This window comes from Tamandua tetradactyla, chromosome 2, assembly GCF_023851605.1.
Source record: "Tamandua tetradactyla isolate mTamTet1 chromosome 2, mTamTet1.pri, whole genome shotgun sequence".
Classification (NCBI taxonomy): Eukaryota; Metazoa; Chordata; class Mammalia; order Pilosa; family Myrmecophagidae; genus Tamandua; species Tamandua tetradactyla.
In genome coordinates this window covers 60,355,493-60,372,899 of record NC_135328.1, presented here as the reverse complement: position 1 = coordinate 60,372,899, position 17,407 = coordinate 60,355,493, and the positions used below count along the sequence as shown (strand labels likewise).

Below are 17,407 nucleotides of genomic sequence, written 5' to 3'. Positions count from 1 at the left end.
TCTTTACCCTTAAGGAGCTCTTTGCTTAGTGGGGAAAGATGTTATTATAGGTAAGTATGATAAGTAAGTTGAATGTAAAGCATGAGAAATAGCAGTGAGTAGACTCAACTAGAAATGGTGTTGAAAAAGAAAATTATTGTCCCTTCTTGCCAGGGTCAGGTATCCTAGCCTTTCCTATGATGATTCTGGTACATAATATGCTATTCTTATCATTCTTTAGAATGGAAATATCATCTAGTAGCTGTATCCAGATATCTTAGAGATGAAGTCTGGAGAGATGAAAAATAATTTTTTTGTGTGTACTCAAGACTATAAGCCACATAGCTAGATTTACTGGTAGCTATAATATTTCGGATTTGGTCTGTTTATGCTGTTTGACTACTTTAGGATACATTGTGAGCATTTGGAATCTGCCTAATGAATACCGATATTCCAATGTAAATTGACTGCAACTAATCTGCTCTAAAGGTGTTAAAACATATGATTATGTTTGTATGGTAGCCATCACATGATAATTCAGGGGGCTTTCTAGATATTGGCAATTATCCTTCCGCTTGCAGCTATCTTCACTCATTTTTTTTTTTTAATGTGTTCCAATTTTTATAAAAATATTTGTTTCCTTACATGGTAACTAAGCATATAGGGATTTGTTCTTATTTATTTTAGATTTTAGTTTGTTGTTTTTTTTTCTTTTCTTTTTTTTTAACTTTTTTTATTAATTAAAAAAATTAACAAACAAAACATTAAGATATCATTCCATTCTACATATACAATCAGTAATTCTTAATATCATCACATAGTTGCATATTCATCATTTCTTAGAACATTTGCATCGATTTAGAAAAAGAAATAAAAAGACAACAGAAAAAGAAATAAAATGATAACAGAGAAAAAAAAGATTATACATACCATACCCCTTACCCCTCACTTTCATTTACTACTAGCATTTCAAACTAAATTTATTTTAACATTTGTTCCCCCTATTATTTATTTTTATTCCATATGTTCTACTCTTCTGTTGATATAGTAGCTAAAAGGAGCATCAGACACAAGGTTTTCACATTCACAGAGTCTCATTGTGAAAGCTATATCATTGTTCAATCATCATCAAGAAACATGGCTACTGGAACACAGCTCCACATTTTCAGGCAGCTCCCTCCAGCCTCTCTGCTACATCTTGAACAACAAGGTGATATCTACTTAATGCATAAGAATAACCTCCAGGATAACCTCTCGACTCTGTTTGGAATCTCTCAGCCATTGACACCTAGTCTCATTTCACTCTTCCCCCTTTGGTTGAGAAGGTTCTCTCAGTCCCTTGATGTTAATTCTCAGCTCCTTCTAGGGTTTTTCTCAGTCCCTTGATGCTGAGTCTCAGCTCATTCCAGGATCTCTGTCCCACGTTGCCAGGAAGGTCCACACCCCTGGGAGTCATGTCCCACGCAGAGAAGGGGAGGGTGGTGAGACTGCTCGTCATGTTGGCTGGAGAGAGAGGCCACATCTGAGCAACAAAAGAGGCTCTCTTGGGGGTGACTCTTAGGCCTAAATTTTAAGTAGACTTGACCTATCCTTTGTGGGGTTAAGTTTCATATGAACAACCCCCAAGACTGGGGGCTCAGCCTATAGATTTGGTTGTCCACACTGCTTGTGAGAATATCAGGAATTCAACTTGGGGAAGTTGAATTTCTCCCCACTCTCACCATTCCCCGAAGGGGGCTTGCAAACACTTTTCTAGTCACTGATCAAATCACTCTGGGATTCATCGGGGTATCACTTTGGACAAACTAACAAAATCTCATGTCCTACCTGAGATTCCAAGTACTTATGACATTCAATCAAACTATCTACATGAGTTATATTAGGAAATGCTCTAGTCAAAATATAAATTTTGTAACAAATAAACATTTTTTGCTTTAGTCTCACACATAAGGTGACATTTTAAAGTATTAATTATCATCTATTTTCAGCACCCTGCAATAATGACATTCCTTTGTTCTTCCTCATACAAAAACATTTTTAAAATTTGTACATTGTACATTTCACTATTATTATACATGCTAGGCATTCCTAGATTATACCATCTTGATCTTTACCATCTATCTTTCTTTCTGATTTCATTTATGTCCCCAGCCCCCTCCCTCTATCATTCTCACATTCAGCTTCATTCAGTGTTTTAACATAATTACATTACAGTTAGGTAGTATTGTGCTGTCCATTTCTGAGTTTTTATATTCAGTCCTGTTGCACAATCTGTATCCCTTCAGCTCCAGTTACCCAATATCTCACCCTATTTCTATCTCCTGATGGTCTCTGTTACCAAGGAAATATTCCAAGTTTATTCACTAATGTCAGTTCATATCAGTGAGACCATACAGTATTTGTCCTTTTGTTCCTGGCTAATCACACTCAGCATAATGTCCTTAAGGTCCATTCATGTTGTTATATACTTCATAACTTTGTTCTGTCTTACAGCTGCATAATATTCCATCTTATGTAAATGTCACAGATTGTTTAGTCAGCTGTCCGTTGTTGGACATTTTGGCTGTTTCCATCTCTTGGTAATTGTTAATAATGCTGCTATAAACATTGATGTGTAAAATGTCCATTTGTGTCCTTGGCCTCGTGTCCTTTGAGTAGAGACAGCATATAGATGGGTCCTGTTTTTTAATCCATTCTGCCAGACTATGTCTTTTGATTGGAGAGTTTAATCCATTAACATTCAGTGTTATTACTGCATGGGTAGGATTTTCTTCTGCTATTTTGCCTTCTGGATTTTATATGTCATATCTAATTTTCCTTCTTTTTACCTTTACTCATAGTCTTCCTTTCTACACTCTTCTCCACACCTCTCTCTTCTGTCTTCGTATCTGTCTCTAGTGTTCCCTTTAGTATTTCTTGCAGAGCTGGTCTCTGGGTCACAAATTCTCTCAGTGATTTTTTGTCTGAAAATGTTTTAATTTCTCCCTCATTTTTGAAGGACAGTTTTGCTGGATATAGAATTCTTGGTTGGCAGCTTTTCTCTTTTAATAATTTAAATATATTATCCCACTGTCTTCTCGCCTCCATGGTTTCTGTTGAGAGATCTGCGCATAGTCTTATTGGGCTTCCCTTGTATGTGATGGATTGCTTTTCTCTTGCTGCTTTCAAGATCCTCTCTTTCTCTTTGACCTCTGACATTCTGATTATTAAATGTCTTGGAGTATGTCTATTTGGATCTATTCTCTTTGGGGTACGCTGCACTTCTTGGATCTGTAATTTTAAGTCTTTTATAAGAGTTGGGAAATTTTCAGTGATAATTTCCTCCATTAGTTTTTCTCCTCCTTTTCCCTTCTCTTCTCCTTCTGGGACACCCACAACACATATATTCATGCGCTTCATATTGTCTTTCAATTCCCTGAGTCCCTGCTCATATTTTTCCATTGTTTTTCCTATAGTTTCTGTTTCTTGTCGGATTTCAGATGTTCCATCCTCCAGTTTTGAAATCCTATGTTCTGTCTCTTGAAATCTACCATTGTAGGTTTCCATTGTTTTTTTCATCTCTTCTACTGTGTCTTTCATTCCCATAAGTTCTGTGATTTGTTTTTTCAGACTTTCAGTTTCTTCTTTTTGTTCTTTCCTTGCCTTCTTTATATCCTCCCTCAATTCATTGATTTGGTTTTTGATGAGGTTTTCCATGTCTGTTCGTACATTCTGAATTAATTGTTTCAGCTCCTGTATGTCATTTGAATTGTTGGTTTGTTCCTTTGACTGGGCCGTATCTTCAGTTTTCCTAGTGTGATTTGTTATTTTTTGCTGGCATCTAGGCATTTAATTACCTTAATTAGTTTATTCTGGAGGTTGCTTTCACTTCTTTTATCTAGGGTTTTCTTGCTGGATGAATTTGTTGTCTATCTGTTCTTTGACATTCCGTTCAGCTTTATCTGGACCTTTAGCTTAAGTTTTGTTTATTAGAGGAGAATTTTCCAGTTCTTGTTTTCTTGTTTCTTGCCCTGCTTGCGTGGTGCCTTTCACCCACACACACTTAGGAGGGTCTACTTAGATATTATAGACCCCAGCCAGATTTTCCCAGACCAAACTGGCCTCCTATAAGGAGGAAAGAGTCACCTGCGTTGGTTTTCCATGAGGGTGAGACCCAGCAGGTTGAAAGACTTCCCTGTGAAGTCTCTGGACTCTGTTTTTCTTATCCTGTCCAGTATGTGGTGCTTGTCTGACTGCAGGTCCCACCAGCATAAGATGATGCGGTACCTTTAACTTTGGCAGACTCACCCTGCTGGGGGCATGGTGGAGACAGAGGAGAGGTTGTAGGCTGGTTTAATGGCTTTAAATTACCAAGCCCTGGTTTCTGAATTCCTTGATGGAGGGATTCCACCTGAGTTGGGCTTCACCCCTCCCCTGGGGAAGGCACAGGCTCCAGACAAGCCCCCAAAAGAGCTCACTTCTGCCTATGTCTGGGGTAGTTGCAGCCTGAAATGTCCTGCCACTGTATCCAGAGGCAGTCAAGCCTTTATAGATACACAGCCACAAAAACCTCTGTTTCCTTCTCTTTTTTTCCCCCTTTTTCTGTCAGTCCTGCCCCTTTGGCACGGGACAAAAATGAGCAGCCTCCGCTTTGATCAGGTTCACCTAAGCTGGGGGCTTATTTTTAGTAGTCAGAATTTGTTAATTAGTTCCACAATTGGTGTTTGATTGTGCCCAGTCTCTGCTGCTGATAAAGTCCTTTCCTTTCCCCTCTGGAAAGCAGCCTGTGGGGGAGGGGCACTGGCTGCCGCCGCTTTGGAAACTCACGGTTCCGGGGGGGTGCTCGCAGCCGGTCCAGCTGGTCCAGACTGCGGTATGCTGTGTGTCGGGTCACTATTGTGGCTCTGGGAGCTGTTCTGTACTGTTTCTGGTTATTTAGTAGTTGTTCTGGAGGACGAACTAAAACATGCACATTGTTAAGCCGCCATCTTGACCCGGAAGTTCACTCATTTTAATGATGGGAAATTTCAGTCACAGGTCTTAAGTGACCATTGTTCTAGAATGACAGTGAGGGGTTATTGCTTGAATTTTCCTTATTAGCACTCAACTGAACGAGAAATCCAGTGGTGTAGAGGTGCTAGAGATGTGCGCTCTTAAAGATCATCTCTCTGCTCTTCTTTCTTTAGCTGAAAGTTCCCATTTGTGATTGATTTCCCACTGTGAGCAGGAAATATTTTCTCAAATTTCCTAAACCTAATTGCCACTTAAACAACTGACCTTCCTTTCTTTTCTCCTTCCTCCTTCTTCCTCCTGGTTGCTTATCTTTCAGTATACTGCTTCCTCTAGTTCTATCCTACAGAGCTCATTTCTATAGCTTTATCCCCAAAATCTGAGGTTGGATTACATCAAGATTTTATTTAACACCCTAAGGACATCCTTAAAGAGAGGCTTCTCTTATTCTGATATCTCTTCTGCTACCTTCCCATCAAGGGACTGAGTAGAATTCCCCTCATTAGACTATGGCTTTTGTATCTTTTCATCTCCACTGACTGGATAAGCATAGCAGATCCACAGGCAGTAGCTCAGAGTTCAAAATCTACTTTGGGCACAGGAAACAGTATCAGTGATGTTTATGGAATGTCCTTGACATATCGTATGATAGAGGACAAAAGTAACATTTAATGAGCACTTTTGATGTGTCAGAAATTATGTAGGCACTTAATATTTATCACATCAGGATATAAGGTAGGTTTTATTATCTCTGTTCTATGCATGAGAAAACTGAAGCACATAAATGGAAAGTGACTTGCCCTAGGTCACTTAACAATTTAGTCACAGAGCCCAGTCTAGAGTAGCTAACTCTTTTTGAGCCTTTATTATGTACCAGGAATTGTTCTAAAATGCTTTATGTGTCTTAACTAATGAACCCTCACAATGACCTTATGAGGTAGGTATTATTATCATTTCCATTTTACAGATGAAGAAAATGAGTCTCAGAGAGGTTAAAACTTCCTGCAGCCTCCTACACACCTGGTAAGTGAGGACTAAGATTTGAACCCTGATGACCTGACATGGTTGCCCAGTTCTTAACCACTATGGGAGCCTGCCTAAGTTCTCACCTCTAAGTCCACTGCACATTTTATTACACCAAGTTGCCTTGCTGCGCCAAGACGTCTGGCCCTTCCCAGTTCAATTATTTCATCGTTGGGCCAGCTGTTAGCACAGGTCCTTGTGAAATCAAGTTTGTGCTGGATAGGCAGCAGATTCAACCCTCAGTTCCCAATGAAGAATGCATTTTCCACAGCCACCAGAGACTGGGGTTAATTGTTTGTTCTCTTAAATTCCATAGCTAGGACCTCTTCAACTAGTTCACTTCCTAGACTCTCTTATCCAAGCTAATTTCCAGTCTTCTTTAGTTCCAAACTATACCCATATTTCACATTTTATGATTCTTTTTTCATCCAAACAGGAACATACTTTGAGTTAACAAGAAATGGGGAAGATACGTAGTCATCCCAGTCTTCTCTCAAACAGTGTTTATCTATAAGCCTTAGGGAATATTGAATTAATCTTTATTTTCAGGTCTGAAAACTTTCTCCTTGACTTCATTATCTCAAACATTATTGGCTCCTTTCTTTCCTTAGACCTTTCCTCTTTTTCTCTCAAATCATTCGTTTCTTCTCCTAGATAGTATGCTAACTGAAGTTGTTCCTTTTCTTTGACAAAAAGGAAGAAGAAAAAAATCACTCTCATCATCTCTGCTTTTCCTTCTTTAGAGGTCTTTTATGAAATCTAACTTTTTAGTCCCCAATTCCTCTTCCTCTCCTGGTGAAAATATTACTGTCCTTTCTCCTTCCCCTTCTATCATGGCAAATTCTGGTATCAAGGAGACAGAACTAGATGAAGGTTAATTCTGTCCCCATTTTGTAGTCTCACTCTAACTTCACCAACTCAGGCTCTGAGCTTTTGGGATCTCTCTGCTTTATTTCACTCTTAATCTCAAAGAGGGAGGTATATTCATTTGCTGTGCACAGCTTGGACTCGGCATATCTCTTGGAGAAGGTGGGTCTAGAGAGAATAGCCTGTTGTACCCAGATGAGTTCCTGGGAAAACCTTTTAGATCTTTATTTAAATTTGAAAATAATCAGTGATATCTAAGATTAAATTTAATAGGAAATATAAAATTTAAGAAGAAAATATTATAACTTTATCAATAGTCATAAATTATATTTTGAATTAATGGAGATGCTCTGTTAGTCTGTTGAGTATCATTAGAGGGGCAGTTGGCATGGGGGAACGATTTTACTGACTAAAATCTTAGTAAATTATATATGTATGAATAAAGAAGAAAATTAGCCTGTGCAAATATTGCCAGTCTCAACACTGGCAGGAATATCAATACTGCCCTGGTGTTTTCCCCTAATCAGGCAAAGGTCTGGACCCCTGAGAAAGTTCCTGCCCAAAGGGCAAAGGCCATGCAGCAGCTCTGAATCCTGGATGTAACTGAATTGTCAGAGCCTGCTGCTTTGAATAACCCAAGCTGCAGTGGTTAGCAGGAGCTTTTGTATCACAAGATGGTAAATTAGCCACTAACCAATCAAAGCATGGCACAATAAAATATTCTGTCAGTCCCATCTCACTCAAGAGTACAACTTCCCCCTTCTTTATCTGGTTAATCCTAGTATTCCTGAGAATGAAACATAACAAGAAACAAATGCACTAATCTATCAGAACAAATTACAAACTGCACAGCTGGATTGTAAATCTAGGCCAGGGAATACTCAGAGGAGTTTGGTTATGCATTGCTGGCAGGGTGATTATAGAGATATAATCATTCACAAGGGAATGGCTTCCCAGGAGGCCACCCACATCTATCCCATGCTGTGATCTCCCACAAGGTATACAGGATGTTACTGGATAGGGAGTTATATTGCAAAAATGTCAACTCCATCCAAATTAATCTGTTTCCAAATCATTATACTCTCGAAATCCGTGGGTAAACCTAACTTAAACGCCCCCATTTCCTAACCTGGGCAATTCTAGCAAGCACCTTTCCCACAATGTGTGCAAATCTCTGAACCTGCTTTCTCATAGTTCTCTCTGTCTTTGCACTGGCCAGTGTGCAGACTTTGGCCTCTTAGATATTTTCTATAAGAAATTTACTCATACTCTGACTTCATAATGTTTAGTAACTTTACTGAAGACTGGAGGAGGACTAGCGAAATTACATCAAGAACCATAATGGCCCTTGCCTTTTACTGGCTCTCTCTTTGGCTGTCTTTCAAAAGTCTATGGTCTTACCCCACTGACAGATAAAGTACAGTTTTCCAGCTCTGACTTTTTCTTCTGAGGAAGGTAACTCTGAATCATCTAATAAACCACTTTCACCCCTCCCCAGAATTTTAGCATGTGAAAATTTCTTAACTTCATCTTTAATCAAAAGTCCAATCTTAAGAAATTGAACAAAAGAACTCTAAAGTCTATCTGGTACAGAAAATGGACAAGATAACTAGGAAGATTTTAGAAAGACGCTGTCTTATATTAAAAGTTGTATAATTTAAAAAATGGATGGGGCAATGGAACATAAGTACTTATGTTCACATTTATCATATTTCAAATGTGCATTAAAACCAAGGTGTTAAAATGGTATCTTGTTATTTAACATATTTTTTGATGACTAGTTTTCATATTTGGAGCCATTTAAATTTACTCTTTTGGAACTTAACCAACTCATGTCCTTGGGCTAATTTTCCAGTTTGGTCTTAGTAGTTTTCTAACTGATATGGAGGAACTCTTTTCCTTACTTCTTACTTACAGAGAAGCTGTGAAGAATTAGAAGTAGTATCTGTAAATGGTAGAACCTAACTTATAGTACATGCTTAACATATGGAATTATTGTCATCATTATTTAAACAATATGGACATCATACAGGGAGTGCTGTGAGGTAATGTTCTAAATTGATATTTTTCCTAATTTGCTAACCAGTTTTTCTAACACAGTGAGTTATCCATCTTTTCTATATTTGATTTGTTTCTTTTTTCATATACCTAACACATTATGTATGCTAAGTTTTATATTATATCCTATTGATATTTTTTGCACCATCTATGCTTTAAAATATTATAAATGGTATATTACTTATTGTCTGTCACTTTTTGTACTCTCATCTGTCAGTGCAAATCATCAGGTAATGGTTATATTCTATTGTTCTGAGGCTCCTTTCTTTCTAGAATCCCACCAAGTAAGGTCATTTTCAAATAAAAGTACCTTTGAACCAAATACTAAATCATTCATTTCTTTTGTGAAATACCCAAACTTTGATAAACTTTGGCCTAGATCTTTTTTAATTAATTAATTGTAACATATAAATGTGGCATAGACCTTGATTGTGAAAACCATCTCAGAATTGTCAGAATGACTAGGCTGGGACTTCAGAAAAGCCTGCTTTCTGCACACTTTGTAGTGAAGCGCTCTCAAATTTTGGTGTACATCAAAATGACCTGGGAAACTTATATAAAAAACAGATTCTTCTTTGAAGATTTTAAAAATTTAGTAAATCTTGGATGGGGTCCAGATATCTGCATTTTAAACAAGTTCCTCAAGTGATTTTATTATTTTTACATGAAGTTAAAAAATAATTGTTCTAGTGCCTCTCTCTCATGGCTATCATCAGAGAGAAATTCCTACTCTTTAGACGATAATCAGCAGCCCAGTGATCACATGTTTATTTGCATGTGTGTACGTGCACATTTGTGTGCATTCTGGGTGTATTACATCATTTAGATTTGTGGTGTAGAAAGTATTATCCTATTTCATCTAGTTAGTGCCAAATCAAAAGCATCAGTTCTCTATTAACCTCTGAAGGCTCCTGGCTCCTGACAACTGTAGCTCCAAAGGATGGGGCAGTGATTCAACTTTCCCATAATCTCCATTAGGGAACCCCATTCTTTGATTAAAACAATGATTTTTCAAGCTTATATAAAGTGATATGCAAATAAACTCACTTTTTATCTCTTGTCTCTTATTGGCACTTTAAAAGTAAAGGCCTTATTATCAACAGTAAACAAAAATGTATATTTTAAAAATATACTTTGAGGTAGAAATCCTAGGGGCTTGACTTACAGAATTTGGAGAGTAATCTCAGTGGTCCAAAAGTGGGATTTCTGTGGAATCCAGGGATCTCACCCAGATCTGAGCCAAAGAATAGGATAAGGAAGATAAAAGTGAGTCAAAAATGTTAATCTTTTGATGTATAATTTATTTTAATAATTTTTAGATTATAAAATTTATACATGTACATTTTAAGAAATTAGGAAAATATAGGTGTCAAGTGAGAAATAACAAACTAAGCTGCAAGGCAACAAATGCATTTATTTGGGGTCTTAAAATTGCAATTCAGGGAGAACAGATTCAGGTAGCAACCCAAATCGTGGTTTCTCTTGGCATTTATAGACAAATTTTTTTAATGAAAAAGAAGATTAGACAAGTTGTTGGTGGTTAGTGAATATTTTGGGTACTCCCAGTTGTCGTTCCAGTTAGATAGAACTGAGTTATCTTGTGGTTTGTTTTATGGTGTCCGTATATCCTTGGAGTTTTGAGAAACGTTGCCTAAAGCTTTGCATACTTTAGCAGTTGTGATATCTGGCTGATATTTGCCTGAGAGTAATCTCCAGAATGATCTCCTTACTCCATTTTAAATCTCTTAGCCACAGAAACTCTATTTTGATCTATTTCTTTTAACATATGAAAGCTCAAAGAAGAAAATTAAATCCACCCATTCATTCCTTCAACAAATATTTATTGAGCATCTACTATGTGTCAGTTACTGTTCCAGGCATTGAAGATATAGCAGTAAACAAAACAAACCAATATTTATACTTTCATGGAGGTTACATTTTAGTGGAAAAGACAGACATTATATAAGATAAATAAAGAGAATATATAGAATATTAGAAAGTAATAAATGCTAAGGGGAATATAAACTATCACTATGTGGGGTAACCCCGGAAGGATTCATTTAGAACAAGGCATTTGAATATAGACCTCAAGGAAATGAGGTTATGAAACACACAGATATGGGGGTGTGGATGTGGGAAGGAGAACATTCCAAGCAGAGAGAATGATAAGTGTAAAAGCCCTAAAGTGGAAGCATGTCTAGAATGTTTAAAATCAGTAAAGAGGTTATGATGGCTGAAGCATAGTAGTATTGGGACGGTTGTAGGAGATGTAGCCAAAAGAGTAAAGAATGGTTCAGGTGATAAAGAGTCGTCTAAGCCATTGCGAGGGCATTAGCATTTTTTCTATATAAAATGGAAGCAGAGTAAGGAACATGACCTCAAGTTTTAAATAATCACTCTGACTTTGTGCTGTGGATAGACTGAAGGACTGAAGTAGGAAGACCTATTAAGCTATTGCAGTAATACAGCAGGAGATGATGGTGAGTTGGACCAGAGTGGAGGCAGTGGGGCAGTGGAAAGTGACTGGATTCTGAATATATTTTGAAGATAGCACCAACAACATTTACTGTGACATATGAGAGAAAGAAGAATTGAGATGATTCAAGGTTTTTGGCCTGAGCAATGGGAAGAATGGAGTTGCAATAAAGATAAGGAGGAACCGCCAAAGGAGAGGCCATTAGAGGTAAGAGGAAAAACAGAAAAAAGAAGAAAATATTTCTAGGATGAAAGAGTGAAAAACTGGGTCAAGTGCTTCTGCTAGGTCAAGTAAGATAAGGATTGAGAATTGCCCATTGGATTTAGCAACGCGGAGATCACTGGTAACCTTTACAAGAGTGGTGGAGGGGAAAGCCTATTTGGATTGAGTATAAGGAAAATAGAGGGAGAGAAATGGGGACAGTGAGTTTGGACACCTCTTTTAAGAAGTTTTGCTTAAAAGAGTTAGAAGGGAAATTGGGAGACAGTTGGAAGGGGAACTGAGCTTCAGACAGAGTTAAGAATGTTTAGGTCAGAGAAATAACAGCATCCTTATGGAAATGAACAAGTGGACAGGGAAAAATTAATGATACCATAATAAGAGGGGAGCATTAGAGCAATGTCCTTGGGTAATTAAGAGGGGAAAGGGATCCAGTGGATGAATGGAATAGCTGGTCTTACCTAAGAGACCAGACACATTTCATTCATAGTAACAAGAATGAAATCAGAATACATGGGCACAGGTAATAATGAGGAAGGAGGTTTTAAAGATGTGAGGAAATGGGTGAAGGTATGAATAAGTCAACTAGGAGAGTGGGAAAATGAATAGAATAGGAAAACATATTATGATTATCAGGCACCATTAATAACCCAAATGAAGTTAATGATCATGAATTTAAGGTGATGTCATTCAGTATGGAAGTTTGTTTTCCTCCAGCCACATTCAGCTGCATGAGTGTAGGCATAGAGTAGTCAAGAAGCTGGATTAACCAAGACTGTGGAGTATAACAAAGCAAAAGAAAGGCAAGAGAGTTGAGGATCTATGCAAGGGAATGATTATAATAATTGGCTGTGGAATTTAAGCTTGGTTAGAAGAAAAGTAAATATAAGAGAGGGATAAGAGATACTGAAGAGATGATAGTTATTTTGTTAAACCAGATCCCAGGAGTTGAAAGGTTGGTATTCGTAGCACTAGAGGGAAGTAGCTGGAAATACTGGAGGTGGTGATCAGAGAATAGGACAAATGAATTTGTGGTTGTGGACGTATATTGGCAATGACAGTATTGGTAATAACAATGGCTAGGGAAAATGGTTGAGGTAAGGTGGAAGACAGGTTACTAGAGGAAAGGAAGTCAAGAAACTGGGAGTCAGATTATTGAAAGGATAATTCTTTCTGGTCCTTTTCTCCCAGATCACCAAGACAATTCAAGTTTCAGCCATTCTAAGCTATCAGCAATTTCCAAATTCTCCATACCTTTACACATGTTGTTCCATCCTAGAACTGCTCCTCCCACCACCCACCAGGACTTCTTCGCCCGTTGCACCCTGACCACTAAATTCCTATAGCTACTCTTAAGAGTATGCTCAAATTTTGTGAGGCTTCTCTGTCTCCACTAGGCAGACTTAAGCATTTCCACTCTGTGTATCCACCTTATAGATGTTTCCAATATAGGAGAACCATGTTATATTATGTTAGTTTTTACGTCTCTCTCTTTGCACAAACCAAAGGTCCTTAGAGCTGGAGACTGTGTTTTATTCAGTTCTGGCCCACATCTAGCACTGGGCCAGGTACCACAATGTTCAGTAAATACTTGTTGAATGATTAAAGGTGGCTTATCTTCCTATTGCCATCTCTCAGGAATCACCTTCAGGGTTCACAGTGGTGATACATTTTGTAATCCTCACATTGCAAATATGATATATTTTTTCTCTGGACATGGTGACAGAGAGGTCAGGATTACTTGGATGCCAACAGAGCTCATGGTCTGCACTATCCCTATGTCCCTGATAAGTTTTTTTCAGAATTACAAATATGTTTGGTCTTCTGTTAGCTTCTTAAATTCTTTTTGTTTTTTATATATTTTTCCTTTCCTTTGTTTTCTGTATTTTATTTTTCCGTGCCTTTTATTTTTTTAAAAATACCAAAAACACCAAATGCAAACATTCTTAACTTTTGATCATTCCATTCTACATTTCTGTGCCTTTTAAATTATATTCTTTAGTGTTGTAAAGGGTATAGGTTTTGTGTTTATGATATTAGTTACTGTTACATTTTTGAACCTTTATTTCTCATAATGTAAGCATTAAATATTGAACAGTTAATAATAAAAAAAAATCCAATGAAGAAAACCCCAGGACCAGCTGGATTTCCTGGCAAATTCTACCAAACTTTTAAGGAACAATTAAACTCAACCCTTCTCCTACTCTTCCTAAAGATAAAAGAGGAGAGAACATTTCCTAACTCATTGCATGAGGCTAGTATCACCCTGATACCAAAACCTGACAAAGATATTACAAGACAAGAAGACTACTGCCCTATATTCTTTATGAATATAGATGCAAAAATCACCAACAAACAGAATCCAACAGCATATAGAAAGGATTATATACCATGGCAAAGTGGGATATGTCCCAGAAATGTAAGGTTAGTTCAATATGTGAAAATCAATGTATATACCGTATTAATAAAATAAAGGTGAAAAACCACATGAACATCTCAATAGATGCAGAAAAAGCATTTGACAAAATCCAACACCCTTTCATGATTAAAAAAAAAAAAAAACACTTGACAAAGTAGGAGTAGAAGGAAATTTCCTAAACTGATAAAAACCATAAAGAAAAAATCCATAGCTAAACATCAGACTTGGTGGTGAAAAACTAAAAATTTTGCCCCCAACATCAGAAATAAGGCAAGAGTGTCTACTGTCATCACTTCTATTCAACATGTACTGGAGGCTCTATCCAGAGCAATTAGGCAAGAGAAAGAAATAAAAAGGCATTTAGATTGGAAAGAAGTAAAAGTATATATATTTTCAGATGACATGATTATATATTTAGAAAACCCTAAAAATCCACAAAAAATCCTTTAGAGATAATAAACTAGTTTACTAAGGTTGTAGGATACAAGATTGATAGTCAAAAATCAGTTGTATTTCTCTATACTTGTAATGAACAATCAGAAAATGAAATTAAGAAAATAGTATCAAAAAGAATAAAATACTTAGGAATAAATCTAGCAAAAGTGTAGAACTTGTACACTGAAAACTACAAAACATTTAAAGAAATTTAAGAAGACAAATTAAATAAATAGACATCCTGAATTCATGGATTGGACGGCATATGTTAAAATGACATCACTCCTCAAACTGATTTACAGATTCAGTGCAATCCCTACCACCTGCCAAATCCAACTGCCTTTTCTGCATAAATGGACAAGCTGATCATGAAATCCATATGGAAATGTAAGAGACCCCAAATAGCCCAAACAATCTTGAAAAAGAACAGAATTGGAGGAATCACATTTCCTGATTTCAAAAGGTACTACAAAGCTACCGTAAGCAAAACAATTTGGTACTGGCATAAAAATAGAAATATAGATCAATGGAATATAATTTAGCATCCGGAAATAAACCATGTATCTATGGTCAACTGATTTTCAGCAAGGGTGTCAAGTTCATTCTTTTCAACAAATGGTCCTGGATCAACTGGATAGCACATGCCAAAAAAAAAAAAAAAAAAAGAATTTGGACCCCCAAATCACTCCATATGAAAAAAGTAACTTAAAAAACAATCAAAGACCTAAAAGTAAGAGCCAAAACTTTAAACTTATAAAGGAACATACAAAATAAATCTTCATGGCCTTGGATTAGGCAATGGATTCTTAAATATGACACCAAAAGTACAAGCAACCAAAGAAAAAATAGATGAATTGGACTTCATCAAATGTTAAAGCTTTTGTGCTTCAAAGGAAACCATTGAAAAAGTCAAAAGAAACTCACAGAAAGGGAAAAAAAATTTGCAAATCATATATATGATAAGGGTCTAGTATCCAGAATATATAAAGAGCACTTACAACTCAGCGATAAAAAGACAACTGTTTTTAAATGGACAAAGGATTTGAATAGAGAGTTCTCCAAATGGACAATAAGCACATAAAAGATCAACATCATCATTAGTCATCAGGAAAATGCAAATCAGATCATTATTTGATGGATGCCATTTCACCCTACTAAGATGGCTATAATAAAAAAGACAGACAGTAACAAATGTTGTTGAGGATGTGGAGAAAGTAGGACTCTCATGCATTGCTGGTAGAAATATAAAATGGTATAGCTGTTGTGGGAAAACAGTTTGACAGTTCCTCAAAAGTTAAACATAGAGTTACCATATGATCCAGTAATTCTACTCCTAGATATATACCCAAGAGAATTTACAATATATGTTCACTCAAAAGCTTTTACACAAATGTTCATAACAGTGCTGTTCAGTATAGGTAAAAGGTGGAAACAACTGAAATGTCCATCAACTAATGGATGGATAATCAAAATGTGGTATATCTGTGCATCAGAATATTATTCAGTCATAAAAAGGAGTTAAGTACTTATACATGCCACACATTGATGAATCTAGAAAACGTTATGCTAAGTGAAAGAAGTGAGTAACAGAAGACTACATATTATATCATTCCATTTATATAAATAATCCAGAATAGGCATATCATAGATTCAGAAAGCAGATAAGTGGTTACCAGGATCTTAGGAAAGGGGGGTGTGGGGAGTGACTAATGGGTATGGTGTTTCCTTTTGGTTTGATGAAGATATTCTGAAACTAGATAGAAGTGATGTTTTCACAACATTGTGAATGTGCTAAATGACACTGAATTGTATACTTTAAAATAGTTTAATGGTAAATTTTATGTTATGTGTATTTTACCATAATAAAAAACACAGCATAATAGTTGCTGATAGCAATTATGGTTTATATATGTTCTTATTTCCTAATTTAATTTCACTTACATTTTTCTACTTCTGATTTCTTATTTGTTGAATAAGAACTTATTTCTTAGTATCATAAAATGGAATATGATACATGCTGTAACATAGATGATCCTTGAAAATATGCTAAGTGAAAGAAGCCAATCACAAAGGCCACATATTATATGATTATATTTAAATGAAATGTCAAAAATAGAAAGATTAGTGATTGTCAGAGGCTGGGAAGAGGAGGGAATTGGGAGTCACTTGTTAATGAATATGGGGTTTCTTTTTGTGATGGCTATGAATATTCTAAAAACCATTGAATTTCACACTTTAAAGGGGTGAATTTTATGTTATGTGAATTATATCTTTAAAAAAAGAGAGAGAGAAAAAAGAAAGAGAGAACAGTTACAGGGTGGGTTTTGAGGACCACTACGAGGGATGAAATGAGTGAGTTCAAGATTGAAGTAGCTGCCTGGAGGCTAGGGAAGAAACTTTGAAGGCAAAGAAGGAAATTTCTTCCTAATCTCAGGAGCCATGAGTCAAGGAGGACATTAGAGAGCCCAAAGGGCTTCGAAATACGATATCCAGTACAAGCCGAAGGCATAGGTGTTGCTAGGGTCCACTTTATGGACACATAGTCTAGGAATTACAAGAAGGATTAGTGTTAGAAGGCAGGATTGTCAAACTTCAGGCTAAATTCTAGGTTTTTTTTGGTGTAATATTCAGGCTTAAGAGAACTGGGAATTGCTCATTCTACATCAAACATATAATTCAGGTATCTTCCACTCCAGGAGTACTTCCATGTCCTTCTTTGACCTCTCATACCTAAGCCTTAGCACTCCTAACACCCTATGCTTACCTGTATTATTACCCTTAAATTAGACTGAAATTTTTTTATATTTGTCTCCCCCACTAGGAATAGGAGTCCCAAAATGATCAGGGATGATATCATCCTTCTTTGGTAACCCCAGGATTTACTCAGGCCCTAACACAGGATGAGAACTGGATCGATGCTTGTTAAACTAAAGGATAATTTA

The 17,407-nt window shown here is 36.7% G+C and overlaps 2 protein-coding genes across 10 annotated transcripts in view; one reads left to right on the top strand and one right to left on the bottom strand.

The window, feature by feature from the left end:
* SIT1 (signaling threshold regulating transmembrane adaptor 1) overlaps positions 1-17,407 on the bottom strand; it is a 256,827-nt gene that overhangs the window by 19,499 nt on the left and 219,921 nt on the right. The window lies entirely within an intron of this gene.
* The window catches only part of LOC143673367 (phospholipid-transporting ATPase FetA-like), a 169,498-nt gene that overhangs the window by 69,941 nt on the left and 82,150 nt on the right, over positions 1-17,407 (top strand). The gene's annotated exons all lie outside the window — the stretch shown is intronic.